The sequence below is a fragment of the Oncorhynchus kisutch genome, linkage group LG3, assembly GCF_002021735.2.
Source record: "Oncorhynchus kisutch isolate 150728-3 linkage group LG3, Okis_V2, whole genome shotgun sequence".
NCBI classification, from domain to species: domain Eukaryota; kingdom Metazoa; phylum Chordata; class Actinopteri; order Salmoniformes; family Salmonidae; genus Oncorhynchus; species Oncorhynchus kisutch.
Genome location: NC_034176.2, coordinates 16,181,154 through 16,196,741, shown reverse-complemented (window position 1 = coordinate 16,196,741; position 15,588 = coordinate 16,181,154). Strand labels below are relative to the sequence as shown.

The 15,588-nt window shown below is 42.9% G+C and overlaps 1 long non-coding RNA gene across 3 annotated transcripts in view; it reads left to right on the top strand.

Annotated features, from left to right (window-relative positions):
- Positions 1-15,588, top strand: part of LOC109871403 (uncharacterized) — a 69,747-nt gene that overhangs the window by 19,784 nt on the left and 34,375 nt on the right. For all 3 annotated transcript variants that reach the window (XR_002252294.2, XR_002252295.2, XR_002252296.2), the window contains exon 2: positions 1,261-1,359. This is a non-coding gene — a long non-coding RNA (uncharacterized LOC109871403). The remainder of the gene's footprint in view (positions 1-1,260; positions 1,360-15,588) is intronic.

The window sequence follows — 15,588 nt, the reverse complement described above, 5'->3', positions numbered from 1 at the left end:
TCATCATTGCTAGCTACTCAAAGGAACTTGGCAAGAACTCTGGCTTCACTCAATTGTAGTATGAATGTCAACACATTTGGTTGACCGGATCCAGGTGTCAATGGTGACCTTCTCTATGGAGAGCTATTGCAGAGATATGGATTGAGGACTTCATATATTGTTCTGTCGTGAGTCTCCATTGTTTGTGGACTTATCCATTCTCTGTGCTGTGAAGGACATCACTAGTGATGCTGTTCCCTCTGAAAAGTAGATATAAATGAGATTCTCATTGGTGGGTTGGAGTATTCACCATTGACCCCAGAGGACCTTATGCTCCCCAGAACAGGGTCTAGACCCCACTCCCCCACTCCAGACTTCTTCTGTCCAAAGACTGGGGTCAGGGTTCCGGGGGACAGGGGTCAACAACATGGCAGCTCATGGAGCATCGGTATGCAACAAAACGTCGCTTGACAAGACCAGTCTGGGCTACCATTCATGTAATACAGTACAGTTCAAATTCAACTTGTATTGTCACATGCACAAGTAGAGTGAAATGCTTCACTTGCAAGCCCTACCCCAAAATGCAGTAATCAATATCAAAATAGTATAACTTAAATAATAAAAGATATCATAAAAAATACAAAATAAAAGAGGAAGTAGTATGCAGGGACAGTGTTCAGTACCACATTTTAATGTGGAAGGATACTGGAGTAATTTGAGGTAGATATGAACATGCAGGTGGGGGATTAGGATAAAGTGACTGGAAGCAGGATAAATAGTTGTAGTACATACCCCTGCTGCTGCTATTCATTTTTAACCGCCATTTTAAAGAACAATGTTGCATGTATCTGAGTAGGCCACTGTGGGTTAATATAATGACACGTAGAAAAAGCATTGAAAGATGTAACTCTGGAAAATATCTTCAGTCAACTGACTGTACCACCATGTTTCACTGAAGGATCTGAAAGCCGTTTCTAAGTGGTGCGAAGCGGTCACGTGACATCAAGGTGTTTCAGCTGCTATTCGTGGCCGTATGTAAAGGTTGAGCTGACATTTTCATTAAGTTATTGCCAATTTGAATACTGCAGAGCAAACGTATCGATAGTAAATGCTACCTCTGTTGACAAGCGTCATGTGATCACCCCTCTCCTCTGCATTGAGGGAACATGTTCATTGTGATTTTGTCTAGAAACGATATCTGACATGTAAAGGTTAGTGGCTGCATGGAAAATCTTTACATTTACAACCCTGCCTCTGTGTGTGTGTTCCCTCGTGTTGCAGGGTTGGAGAAATATGGCCCTGATTCCCCTGCTTAGGAGAGAGGCCAAGTGGACATGTCTGTCTGGGACTTTGCCTACTGCTGAACCAACATGAGCTCAGGTTAGAAAGCCAACGGGCCCCCAAAAATACAATTAAACTAACCATGCTGTGTGTGTGTGTCCGTGCACTCTGTTCATCTTGATGTGAGCGTGTGTGTCTCTGCAAACCCGCAGCAAAGTTAGACTCTGTGTTGAGTATTTTTTATTTATTTTTTATTTTGCACCAAAGAAAACAATTGTGCAGGTGTGGTTGGAAGCTCAAGGGCTTATATGAAAACCACAACACAGAAAAATCAATGTACAAAGATCATTAAAAAGGTTTGTTGAAACAGATAACAAAACCTACTAATAAAAATGTATAAATGAATTGTTCAGTAATCACCAAAACAAGATACATATTGGTTTTGTGTAAATGTGTTTGCATGTGAGTGCGTAAAAGTTTGGCTATATGGAGAATATTAGAGTAAACCCTTGGATGTTAGTAGCAGTCCAGGGAACACAGAAAACAGAAAAACACTGCTTTGAGGGAAGCTCAGGCAATGTGGCCATGAGAAATATCAAATCCCATGACCCATTCATCTGCCCTCTGGTCCGTACCAAGACCAGAGTCACAGGGGGGCAGAGGCTTGCATTCACTGTTTATCATCAGCACAAACTCACAGTCTAAATGGTGTACTCCATAAAAATCGAATACAAATGGCTTTAGTCATTGCAAATGATGTACAAGCAGTCAGCGTTCTCAGCGAGGTCATTTGGAACATTCCCATATTACTCCCCACATGATGTGTAGATGATGTGTGGATGTAGCATTTTAGTTGTACTGTCATATTGGTCGATCTATAAAATTTGCTTGCTCTAGTGATGTGTTCCGGAAGGTATTATTCGTGATTTTTGAATGGCCTATTTAAAAATCCTTGATTTGACCTTTGACCTCAGCCTTCCTAAAACCATCTCAAACACAGCTGGACAGATTGACAATATGTTACTTTCTTGGGCTATTTAATGTGCGTGCTATGCACCACATGCTAAATCTGTAGAAATACAACTCTGTCATAAAAAAATATTTCAATAGCTAAAAATACCGATCTCACTCACACTCTCCAAACAGTACCAGACAATACCAAGAGATTAGCTCTAGTACCATTCCGAACATTCTGGTTACTCCAAAAGGCTGTTTGTGGGTCTTGGTATTCAAGAAAAAGACTTATTGTGTGATGTAGAATTAAAGGGTTCAAGAGAGAGGGTGATGTCAGCACCCATGGGCCTCAGCATGTGGTAGTGTACCCACTGTAATTACTCCCTCTACTCTCCCTCTATCGGTGGAGTGCTCTGAAGGGCCAATTAGGGAGGGCAGGCCGAGTCGCCGGGCAGGAGAGTCAGCGGCAGAGTCACTACTCACCATTTAAACTCCCAGACCTATTGCCATCATAGAGAGCGTTGTTATCAAATCACTAGTTTCGATTTTCGCCAATGATACAGTCAAAGCCAAAGATTTGTGATCAAATACCAAAAATAGACATTTTTCAGACCAAGCATGTGATTTCATTTTTTTGGTATCAATAGCAAGCACCCTGGCATGGTAATATTATGTGTATCCAATATAACTATACAGTACCTCTCTTTAGAAGGATGCCATTTACGCTGTTTTCAGTGTTGTCGGTTGACAAGGTCATACGCTATTGTCCCTCTGGTTGGTGTTTGGTCAAAACCAAACTAAAAAACTCCAGTTCATTATGTGAGTCAATTTTACTATACAGGTTTTCAGGAACGCATTGTGCTGTGGAAGGAAGGTACACTCTCCCCATAGGAGAACACTGAACCCTTTAAGGAACCCATTTTGGTTCCAGGTAGGACCCTTTCACAGAGGATTCTACATGGAACCCAGAAGAGTTCTTCCTGGAACCAAAAAGGGTTCTACCTGGAACCAAAAGGGGTTCTCCTATGGGTACAGCCAAATAACACTTGTGGAATCGTTTTTTGTATATACTGTAAATCAGAATCCTTCAGTATTGGGCCATTGTTTTGGGTTCACTATAGTTCAAATGCTTTGCAAATGTGAATGTGGACTTTATCCACGGTCCTCTCCAAAATACTACAGCTGCCTTTAATCAGGATGTGTCTACAACAGTACCATAGCATTCATGTCACCATCTTAAAAGCAGTGTGTCAGTGTCGTTAGACCACTATATCCACCGCTGCATTATTTACATAGACTGCAATGCAAGGTAACTGGCCCGCTATGCTTTTTAGGAGTCAGAGCGATGTCGAACCTCCCATCAGCCATTGCCTGTGTGAGAGCATGGTATGGACCATGGGGTCAAAGCCCAAACAAGAAGGGATGACTATTTACATCTCTCAGATGAAGATGTGCAGTGACACTCCTGAATCATTCCCCCTGGAAACAGGGCTACTGCAGCCTCTCATTTCTATCCTTCAGTAATACTCCCTGACAATATCCAAATTACAATGATTGCCTTGTGTTTCAATGTGCTGTATGCTCTACGGGCAGTGGTTACATATATATACTGTATATACGTATTGGATTTATAGAATAGCAACCATGAAAATGCACAATATCCTGTGTGTTTATATCCTATTACGTTTGTATATGGCACAGCATTACTTGTACTAATTTAGCACTAATGAAATCCAGTATGACAGAGAGCGATTGTTAGGTGTTGCCGTTCATAAGGCACAGCCTGTGTTTTCCAAGAGTAGACCTTCCAGAATACAGACGTAGGATCTTCATTTGAGCCAGTTTGCTGCAGCAGGAAAATAAACTTGCAGCAACAGGAAATTAGAATTTTTACGTGGATTATAATTTAAAGTCCATATTTGTAGGGGTTGATACATTTTTCATAAGGGAAAATCAAGTCTGAAAGTTCTCCTGCAACAGGGTGATCAAATTAAGATCCTACATCTGTATACCTGCATGCAGCCTCCATGTCATTAACGCTAGGCCACAGGACATAATGTCCCCTGCATGCATTTGTATGATTAAAGCATGGTACAGTGTGTGTGTGTGTGTGTGTGTGTGTGTGTGTGTGTGTGTGTGTGTGTGTGTGTGTGTGTGTGTGTGTGTGTGTGTGTGTGTGTGTGTGTTTATGCGTGTGTGCTTGGGCACACATTATGAATCGCCAACTGAGGATAATAGGTGCCAGCGTACAACACATCTTTTGGATGTCCATAAGCTCAAATCTACACCTGTCCATCTGACCAATAATGATGAAGCCGTTATTATCATGTAATAAATGTGTAATACACACACAATAGCTAGCGGCAAGGTTAAAGCATTAACCAAAGAAAAAAGTAGGTCATTTATAAAAATGTATTTATATGAAAGCTGCTATTTCATTTAAATGATTTATTTTCCATCTATCATTTTAATATTTCCTATTCGTCATGTAATTCCATATTTCATGCCTGCATGCGATCCTTCCCCCATGCTATATATATCAGCTGAGGCTCCTGCCTCTTTGTGATAGCACATTCTATCCTGTCCACGGCTGTTACAAAAATTCCACAAAACCGAAACATATCCATCTTTTTTTCTAATTTTGATACACGGAATTACCAGGGGTAGGGCATTGGGATGAGGTGACAAAATCACTAGTTATCCATTTATAATTAAAAGGAATTAAACTGCAGTTGTATTTTTTTCCATTTAATATCCAAGTGGCCGTCAGTGTAGGTTGTAGTAGCGCTGCGTAGGTAGGGTTTCTCCTACATCATCTTTTTACTGTGAGAACAAAGGATATGCACATCATAAAATCATGCAAATGAATGCAAATCGCTGTCAGCGAAGAGAGGAAAGGTGGCAGGAGGGAGGGGAGTTTGCAGAAGCCAAGATGGGTGGTAGGCAAGACTCTGCTGCCCCGAACTATTTAAGATATAGCTTTTTGAAAAAAGGTGTTGATGGCCCAATATATTGCTTAATTTAGCTCTGTCTTATTCCAAACCAGTCTTTTTAGTCTTTGTTGTTTACAGAAGTGTTTTTGAATATCCCTCCTTTGGGCCTGGATAGACTTGCCTAAGACAATGCAAAGCCCAAACAAGAGGCACCTGGCATCTTCTCCCTCCTTCCCTCCTTAATCATCTCCCTTTTTAATATTTTAAAGCAACATTTTGAATAAATGTTCTTTGAGAATTACATATTTTATTCTCAAACCATGTTTTCATCTGCTAAATGCAGTGAATAGAAAATAAAATGTGTCAGGGCAGGGTAGGTAGGGAGGGAGGGCAGGGCAGGGTAGGTAGGGAGGGAGGGCAGGGAGGGAGGGCAGGGTAGGTAGGTGGGTAGGTAGGGAGGGCAGGGAGGGAGGGAGGGAGGGAGGGAGGGCAGGGCAGGGAGGGAGGGAGGGCAGGGCGGGAGGGAGGGCAGGGCAGGGCAGGGCAGGGCAGGGCAGGGCAGGGCAGGGCAGGGCAGGGAGGGGGGGCAGGGCAGGGAGGGCAGGAGGGAGGGAGGGAGGGAGGGAGGGAGGCATGGCAGGGAGGGAGGGAGGGAGGGAGGGAGGGCAGGGCAGGGCAGGGCAGGGCAGGGCAGGGCAGGGCAGGGCAGGGCAGGGCAGGGCAGGGAGGGAGGGAGGGCTAGGCAGGGCAGGGAGGGGAGGGGAGGGCAGGGCAGGGCATAGCAGGGCAGGGAGGGAGGGAGGGAGGGAGGGAGGGAGGGAGGGCAGGGCAGGGCAGGGCAGGGCAGGGCAGGGCAGGGCAGGGCAGGGCAGGGCAGGGGAGGGAGGGAGGGAGGGAGGGAGGGAGGGAGGGAGGGAGGGAGGGAGGGAGGGAGGGAGGGAGGGAGGGAGGGAGGGAGGGAGGGCTAGGCAGGGCAGGGCAGGGCAGGGCAGGGCAGGGCAGGGCAGGGCAGGGCAGGGCAGGGCAGGGCAGGGCAGGGCTGTGTGTATAGAGCATCAGAGAAATGCAAAACAGATCCTACTAACGCCACGGCTAATGAAAGTGTCCCCTCTACCCCCATTCGCTCACTTCAACCTTATCAAAATTGTGTCATTGTCCTGAGTGTGTTCATTAAGCCTAAGGGAGGGGGATTAAGAATTGACAACCGCTCCCTCCCTTTCCTTCCCCTCAGACCCTTTCGAAAATCACATATTCACAGTGTATTCCTGGATATTCATGTCAGTGTACACCATGCACATTGGGATTTTTTACCGCATTATATATCTTTATAATGAGGAAACTGTACAGAGGGCAACATGTCCACATTGTCTGAAACCTTGCTCATGCAGGTTTTATGTGTCATTTTTTAAAAACCATTTTGTTTAAACCAACTGTTTAAAATACAATTCGTAGTGCCTTTCAACTGCTCAGGGTTTTCAAATGAGAGATAGCTTACCAGCAGGTTGAAGATCTACCATTCTGTTTAAATCTGACCAAGGATGGCACACCAACTGTCAACATTATTTCAATTTAATTCACACATTTAGGATCATTTTGATTGCTCTAATTTTGAACAGTAGATTGTTGTGTTTTAATGAAGTTAGGTATAATTTTCCAACACAGCTTTAGAGACTATCCACTTTAACATCTAGTCTGTATAACTGTGTGTAAAAGGCTATGTGTGAGTAGGTTTAAATAGTGCTCGGAGCTGCCCGTATTTCAGCTATGATCAGTGATTTGTGTGCAGGAACATATAAAAGACCACTCAAACACACACGCACGCACGCAGGCACACACACACACACACACACACACACACACACACACACACACACACACACACACACACACACACACACACACACACACACACATGTCTGGACTACCCCTCAGACACAATATGGTGAGTGAGTGAGAGAAGGGGGAGGGCACAGACAGACACTTACAATAATGCATAATGACGTTAACATTCTTGCATGTCTAATGGAGGGGGGACCGAGACAGACACTGTCTGGGTCGTCGCCTGTGTGTGTGTGTGTGTGTCTGTGTGTTTGTTTGTTGGGCACCATTCCCAAATGACTGAGTAGCTTTGGCTAAAGCATTAATCCAATTAATCATTATGCAAGATCTTGTCTGTGTGTGTGTGTGTGTTTTTGTGTGTGTGTGTGTGTGTGTGTGTGTATATGTGTGTGTGTGTGCGTGTGTGCGCGTGTGTGCGTGAGAGTGTGTTTTTTTACTAAACCAATGCACTGGAAGCTATATGACATCCACAACAGTAGAAGCTGAATGTTGCATTTCTATGAAAAACCCTGCTTTCAATCTCATTTAAATATTTGTGTGTGCCGAAAGGGTGGGGCACAATTATGCGAGCAAGCATAGACATCATCAAGTCCTCTGCTAATGTCTGTTATCTCTCTCAACCTCCCATCATACAAACATAAGGTAATGGATTGGATATGAACACTGATGAAGTGATAGAAAACAGAGATGGAGAAAGATAGAGGAGGACTGGAAACGATGGAGCTCATTTTCTGCAGACACCCCGGTGCCATCTGTAGACCGCTGAAATCCCCATGAATGTGTTGCTGGGCTTAGGGGGGGGGGGGGGGGGGGGGGTTATATCCTACTAGGCCCTATCTCTGCATGGGTACACTTTGTCCCCCCCCCTCAGAAAATGTATTTTTTTCGTCTGCATCAAATGTCAAGTTAATTTCCTGGGTGGTATGAGCAGTGTGTCCTCCCCTTGGGTGTGTGTGTGGCAGCACAGAGGATGTGAGTGGGGGAAGGAGGTAAAGCGAGGATAGGAAAAGAGGCGAGAAGAGAGGTGAGGAGGCGGGGGCGAGTACAGTACGCTAGGATCTGTAAATTGGCGCTCTCTGATGAGCTAGTGGCAGTGTGTGTGTGTGTCTGTGTTTGTGTGTGTGTACATACAAAGCATACATGGTTATATTTTTTGAGTTCAGTGAGTGTGTATGTCTGTATATCTGTCTGAATGCACCTGTTCGTTTGAACTTACAGTATATTGCTAAACATGACATATTTTGTCTCAATAATAATTTCAATTGATTATTGGAATTCTAGATCTACAGCCAATGATGTGACAACCCTCTCCTGTGCTGGTAGTATCATGTGGAGCATAGCCCATCTTCATTAAAGGGGAGCAGTCCCTTATGAAACGACCAATCAGAATCCTCTCTTTTTATAGTCCAGCTACAGGGCGCTGATCCTTATCACAAGCGCTGACCATTAAAGCTGCAATATGTAACTTCTTTTGGGAGACCCGACCAAATTCACATAGAAATGTGAGTTTTAGTCTAAGAAGTGGCAGATATGTTCTACTGTATGTGCGCTATTTTTATGCTTCCTGTTCTTCAGTTTAGTTTTTACGTCTTTTACTTTCGGTTTTGTACACCAGCTTCAAACAGCTAAAAATACAATAGTTTTGGTTATTGAAATTATATTTCGTAGCGGTTTAGATGGTACAATGATTCTCTACACTTTGACTGCTTGTTTTGTCACATAAATTGAAATTAGGCAAACTATTAGAATTTTAGCAACCAGGAAATGGTGGAGTGATTTCTGCATATTGCACCTTTAACTAATGGGAACTCACTGCTCTATCATTATAATAGCCCCTCATCTTTATACACAACCACAAAGACCTCTGTGTGTCTGTCTGTGTGCATCTCTGTATGTGTTTCATCCCCTCTTTTACGCTGCTGCTACTCTCTGTTTATTATCTATGCATATTCACCACCTACATGTACATATTATCTAAATTACCTCGACTAACCCCCCCACCCGCTCTTTAATAATTTATTATTTATAGTTTTTACTTATCTATTTTTGTACTTAACACTTATTTTTCTTAAAACTGCATTGTTAGTTAAGGGCTTGTAAGTAAGAATTTCACTGTAACCTGTTGTATTCGGTGCATGTGACAAATACAATTTGATTTGATGAGTGTGTGTCCATGAGCTGTTCTTTCTAATCACTATTGTCGCTCATGTAGGACCACTAGCTAATGTGTTGCTTGGTGATGGCAGTCTTTGTCTCTCTCTGCCACTGTGGACTCTTCTTATATTTCATTGAGGTTTTGTAGATTTTTCCCCCCAGTCCCCCTATTTGCATTGAGTAATTGGGTGCATCTGACAAGCCTCATGCCTAATGTATGCGTTTCTTACATTTACGGGGTGCATCTTTTGTGTGAAAAGAAACACATACTATTATTTTTTTGACAAACACACTGTTTGTATTTATTGGACATGATCGGTCTGCAGTGCCTTCGGAGAGTTTTCAGACCCCTTGACTGTTTTCAACATTTTGTTTATTTACAGCCTTATTCTAAAATGGATTAAATAAATACAAATCCTCAGCAGTCTATGCACAATACCCCATAATGACAAAGCGAAAACAGATTTTTAGACATTTTTGCAGAAATACCTTATTTACATAAGTATTCAGACCCTTTGCTATGAGACTGGAAATTGAGCTCAGGTTCATCCTGTTTCCATTGATCATCCTTGAGATGTTTCTACAACTTGATTGATTGGAAATGATTTGCAAAGGCACACATCTGTCTACATAAGGTCCCACAGTTGATAGTGCATGTCAGAGCAAAAACCAAGCCATGAAGTCGAAGGAATTGTCCGTAGAGCTCCGAGACAAGATTGTTTCGAGGCACAGATCTGGGGAAGGGTACCAAAAAATGTCTGCAGCATTGAAGGTCCCCAAGAACACAGTGGCCTCTATCATTCTTAAATGGAAGAAGTTTGGAACCACCAAGACTTTCTTGAGCTGGACATTTCTAAAAATCCTGTTTTTGCTTTGTCATTATGGGGTATTGTGTGTAGTTGGATGAGGAACATTTATAGGACTACAGTACATAGCAAAACTGTGCCTGCCTGTGTGTCTGTGTGAGTGTGTGTGCACATGTGTGTTGTCAGAGTGATTTCCAGTGTCTGAATGAGTGTATGAATGCGTGTATGCCTATTGCGACAGACATGTAAAACGCTGTAATGTGGAGAAAGGGATTATTCATTTGTCAGTTGTGCTTTATCTGATGTATGCTCCTTGCCTGTCACATACCATAACTCAGAGAAATTACACCAGTCCAACATAATTATGCATATTCATGATGCTGCTTTGCATGGCCCATGTGCAGTATCATGGTCTGTAGGAGTCACCGTGATCTCAAGCCATGGCAGAGCGAAAAGCTTGGAATCTACTGATTCACTGTCCCCTCACAAGCATAGGCTGGATAGCACTCCCTTCATGACAATTGTATGATGTATGGAAAGCTCTTTTGCATTTGGTGGCATAGCCTCTGTTTGCCCACAATGTAACATACAATCTTAAATAAATTAGCTTTGTCCCGGATTATCAAGGTCATTCTGAAATAGATTTTTTGTATAGCTCTCATTTAGCCATATGTTTGTCATATTTTCTCATAGTTGTGTTTCTAAAATGTATTTCTATTGTCCTCGCTGTTACTCTCTCTCTCTCTCTCTCTCTCTCTCTCTCTCTCTCTCTCTCTCTCTCTCTCTCTCTCTCTCCCTCCCTCTCTCTCTCTCTCTCCCTCCCTCTCTATCTCTCTATCTCTCTCCCTCTCTATCTCTCCCTCTCCCCCTTCCTTCCTTCCTTCCTTCCTTCCTTCCTTCCTTCCTTCCTTCCTTCCTTCCTTCCTTCCTTCCTTCCTTCCTTCCTTCCTTCCTTCCTTCCTTCCTTCCTTCCTACCTTCCTTCCTTCTTTCTTTCTTTCCTTCCTTCCTCTCTCTCTCTCTCTCTCTCTCTCTCTCTCTCCCTCTCCTCTCACTCCCTCTCCTTTCTCTTCCTCTATCTCTCTATCTATTGCCTTCTTCCTCTATAATCTTGACAGTGTGGTTACATGTGGACCTTTGTGTCTCTGTTAATGAAAGGTGCAAATCAGAGAGGGAATGCTGTTGACATAGGGACAAGGATGAGAACTAGTGAATGAGAAACAAACCGAGATGGATGACAGAGTGACGATAGCAGGAGAGAGGCGGGAATGAGGGAATGGAGAGGACAGGAGGTGGTGGAGGAGGAGAGGAGAGGAGGCAGAGTAGGATCCTAGTGACTGGCTCAACGGCCCATTGAAGCGGCTTGAGGAGGGAGCAGACTTAATCAGTTCACCAGCGGTAATGAAGGAAAGGGTTTGGGCTGTGCCACTGCTTGGGTAAAAAACGATTGTTCTCAGCACAGGCTTCCCAAACACTGCCAACAATGGCACTATTGTCCCGCCAGCTCTCATTAGGGAGAGAACTAGGGACGGCACGAGAGGGGCGAAGAGGGTAGCGCGAGTGGGAACCTGACAGGAATGGGGGACGGGGGGAGGAGGGAGGAGGGAGGGGGAGAGGGCACTCCCCCTGATTCCATTGAACTCCACCCTGGCATCATCCTCTCCCTTCCTGTCTCTCGCTTTATCTTTCTCTCTCTTTCATCATATCTTCCTCTCGTTCTCTTATCCCTCCATCCTCTCATCCCTTCACCTGGTTGTCCTCTGACCTATTTCTCCTTCTTTCTTCTCATCTGCTTACCTTACTTCCTTGATATATTTATCTGTTTTCTCTCACTCATCTTCCCATCCTCATTTTCTTCTTTCTTCCTCTCATTCTCCCATTCTTATCCTGGCTTTAGGATGCCTTGCCTGTCATACCACCTCCACATCTACATCCCCCATCCACTGAGGGAGAGAGAGAGAGCGAGAGAGAGAGAGAGAGGGAGAGAGAGAGAGAGAGAGAGGGGGAGAGGGAGAGGGAGAGGAAGAGGGAGAGGGAGAGGGAGAGGGAGAGAGGCAGGGAGATGGGAGGGAACAAGAAATATCATGCTTGTTCCTGCCTTAATGAACATGGACGAATGATGAACACAATAGAATACATTATGCTCTTGTTAGCAGAGGCAATCAACATCTCTTTCACAGCCTAACCCAATGCTCCCGCTTCGCCACTTTCCCACCCTCAATGCCCAATGGCCACAAAAGATTAGATTTGATTCTTCAATGTGAAGAAGAACATAGTGTTGCATATGAATTTTTCCCCATTCAGTCTGCATTCTCTGAAATATATGTCATCTTCCTCTACAAACCAATGGTTTTGGTGTGTGTGTGTGTGTGTGTGTGTGTGTGTGTGTGTGTGTGTGTGTGTGTGTGTGTGTGTGTGTGTGTGTGTGTGTGTGTGTGTGTGTATGCCTGTGTGCATGTGAGCATGCGTGACTGTATGTGCATGACAATCACATTTTGTCAAATATACTGTAAATAAAAGATGTGGCAGATTAAACAGATTAAATGTTTATTTTTATTTCAAGTAATTAGGACTTTTATACTAATTATTTACACATCTATGACACAACCATACAAACTAAATCCTAATAGATAGCCCAACCATAATCTCTTTACTAAAGCCCCACTTGCTCTTTAGAACTATGCAGAGGAAAAGGGAAACAGCGAGACAACCATTCTGCCTGAATTCCAACTGTATTCTGACACTTCTGAAAAAAGGATGTGCCTTTAGGAGATGAGAAACAGGCCTGACAATGTTGGTATTTATTGGGATGAATCATGTACTGGAGGCAGCTCTGCAGGGTAGTCACTGGCTAGCACAGCCACAAAGTAAAAAATCTGATTTTAAACCTCAACCTAACCTTAATATTAACCGGAACCCTTAAACACATCTTATGCCCAGGCCTCTAAAGTGCGACCAATTTGGTTGCATATGCAACAGAATATTGTTCTGTGCGACCAGGATTTTGTTTTGGGAGCACTGTGTGACTAAGGGAAAATCTACCAGATAATAATTGTTGTAATGATAAGGCTTTGCTGTACCGTTATTTCCTAGTGCACTAGAGAAAAACAGCAACGAAGCCAAAAGATCTGACCCATAGTACTGGCACAGCATTTTTACTTTCCTACAGCAGACCACCAGGACAGCATATTATTCATAAACCATGTCGTGGGCCTAAAACTACTCGCGCATTGTTAACCCTTTGTTTACACTTTGTTTAGTCATGTTATCTCATTCTCTAGCTAGCTTACAACCTGGTAGCTGCCAGTATACTTGGAGATAGCTTCTTTAGGAGATCAATGATCATAGCAATGAATGAATAACAGATCTTTTGAATGTTGTCACAAACCTGACGTTTTTAAAGCGTACAATTATCTATGTAATGTATCTCAATAGGAAAATAGTGCTTTTACACAGTGTAGAAACCAAATATTCCACAAATGACTTGTAATTGAAAATACAGGTATTTCCATCAACATTTTAGATTTTATAATAAACTAATGTCGTAACAGTGTTAGTTCATTTCTTTCAGGGGTTGGAACCGGTTCAGGGTGCAGAACTGAAAACAGGAAAATAACAAAACAATTTGAGGAACAGAACCAGAACCGAGAACAAAAGTGATCTATACTGTTCCGGAATATAACCATTATGTTTAAAAGCATGGGTACTAGTTAATAATGTTAATTTATGTTAACTTGTTTTTATCTTTATTCTGGTGCCACTCTGCACACTCAAGATTTTTAGCTAGCTAGCTCGTTAGCTAGCTCTGGTCTAGCTCTAAAAACAATAGGCAGCATTATGTGTAATGTAATAGAACTGACTGTCATGGGCTAGCTCTAGTCCAAAGTTAGTTTAGCCAACTCTCTGAAATTCAACGACATTCAAAGTTCCTTCATAGAAGCCACTCCTCTCTATGTATAATTCTGTGGGATTAACTCAGATAATGCTTGTCATAACCACAAGATTTCCATGCTTCATGCCCTGCGCTCTCCTCACCCACAAAATTTCAGTTGCATGTCGCACCCTACACTACAATTGTCTTTCCAAAGCATGTGCACAGCTTTCCTGCTCCATAGCAAACTGCTCTATCCATTAGTGGAGTAATTTAATGTTGAGCTAAATAAAAATAAAAACATATATTTCAGAGGTTTAAAAAGGAAAGGAAACAGAAAGGAACGATATAAACTGTAACTTTTCTTCATTCGAACCGGGTTCAGAACTTTATAACAGTGGAACAGAATGAAAGAAAATTATGGTTTCTAGGGCACAATATGTGCTTCATCGTTCAAGATGAAGGGAGGTCGTTAAAGATGCTACAATCATTTTGCTACACCTGCAATAACATCTGCTAAACACGTGTATGTGACCATTAAAATTTGATTTTGATTTGAGATTGACGTCAAAATTGTAAGTCTATTCATGTCCTGAGGAAAATGGCTTCCAAGACCGGCCACTAGGGGCAACAGTGAGCATTGTGGACGGATTTGGTGAATAGACGTAATCCCATGACTCTGGATCAGAAGGTTGCGTGCTTGATCATCACAGTCATGGACACTGTTTTTTATTTAATTGTTTATTTTTAACCATATCCCAAAACCTAACCCTTACCTTAACCATTCGGAATGAGTGCCTAAACATAATGTTTCAACCCTATCCCAAATGTGGTGCTCCTAAGCTTTTTAAGTTGAGAGACAATTGCTACTAATGAACAATGTTAATTTAGAGCCCTGCTTTATGCCTAACGCTAACCTTAAATTAAGACCAAAAAGCACATTTTGGTTTTCATAAATGTTTACGATATGTAGACAATTATGTAGACAATTTTGATTTTGCAGCTGGCCCATCTTGTGGAAATCACTCAGCTCTACCTCCACGACAAGATTCATCCCAATACATTTCAATATGTGAAGTCTCTGAGTGACAATGACAATTGCATACCAAATTGTCACTCAAGTCCCATCAGCGAGTTTGGAGAAAATCCTCTGTCCTCTTTCATGTTTTTCTTTTTTTTGTCTCCCATGCAGAGAAATGGTCCCGGTAATGGTAGCAATCTGTACCCAGAAAGGCAAGGGGCATTTAAGCTCCAACACAGGTACATATCAGGTCTGTCTGGATGATCTGAGATGCTGTTGACAATCAGTATAACTTCCCTAGACTTCCCCAGAAGAAGCTATGTGATCTAGGTGTTTATTTCAATGAGTGCCATGAGACAAAAGAAAGGAAGAAAGAAATTCATAGTCTGAATTCTAGCTGAAGGGGTGTGGATGCGCACACAGTGAAAGAGATGGCCTCCGGTTCAGGGGCAGGAGGCTGGGTTGCTATGGCTGCAGGTCTCTGATATGCCCATCTGCAACACAGAGAGGGCCTACTTTAACTGTGTGTCCGTCTGTGTGTGTGTGTGCGCGCCCGTGCATGCGTGTCTGTGTATGTGAGTTTGCATGTGTTTGCGTGTGATCCACCTTAGAACATACAGAAAAATACTGCAAAACATATTTTTGTACGGTACACATCAAATTAAATCAAATTGAATTTGTCACATGCACCGAATATAACAGGTATAGACTGTACAGTGAAATGCCTACTTACAAGCCTTTAACCAACTGT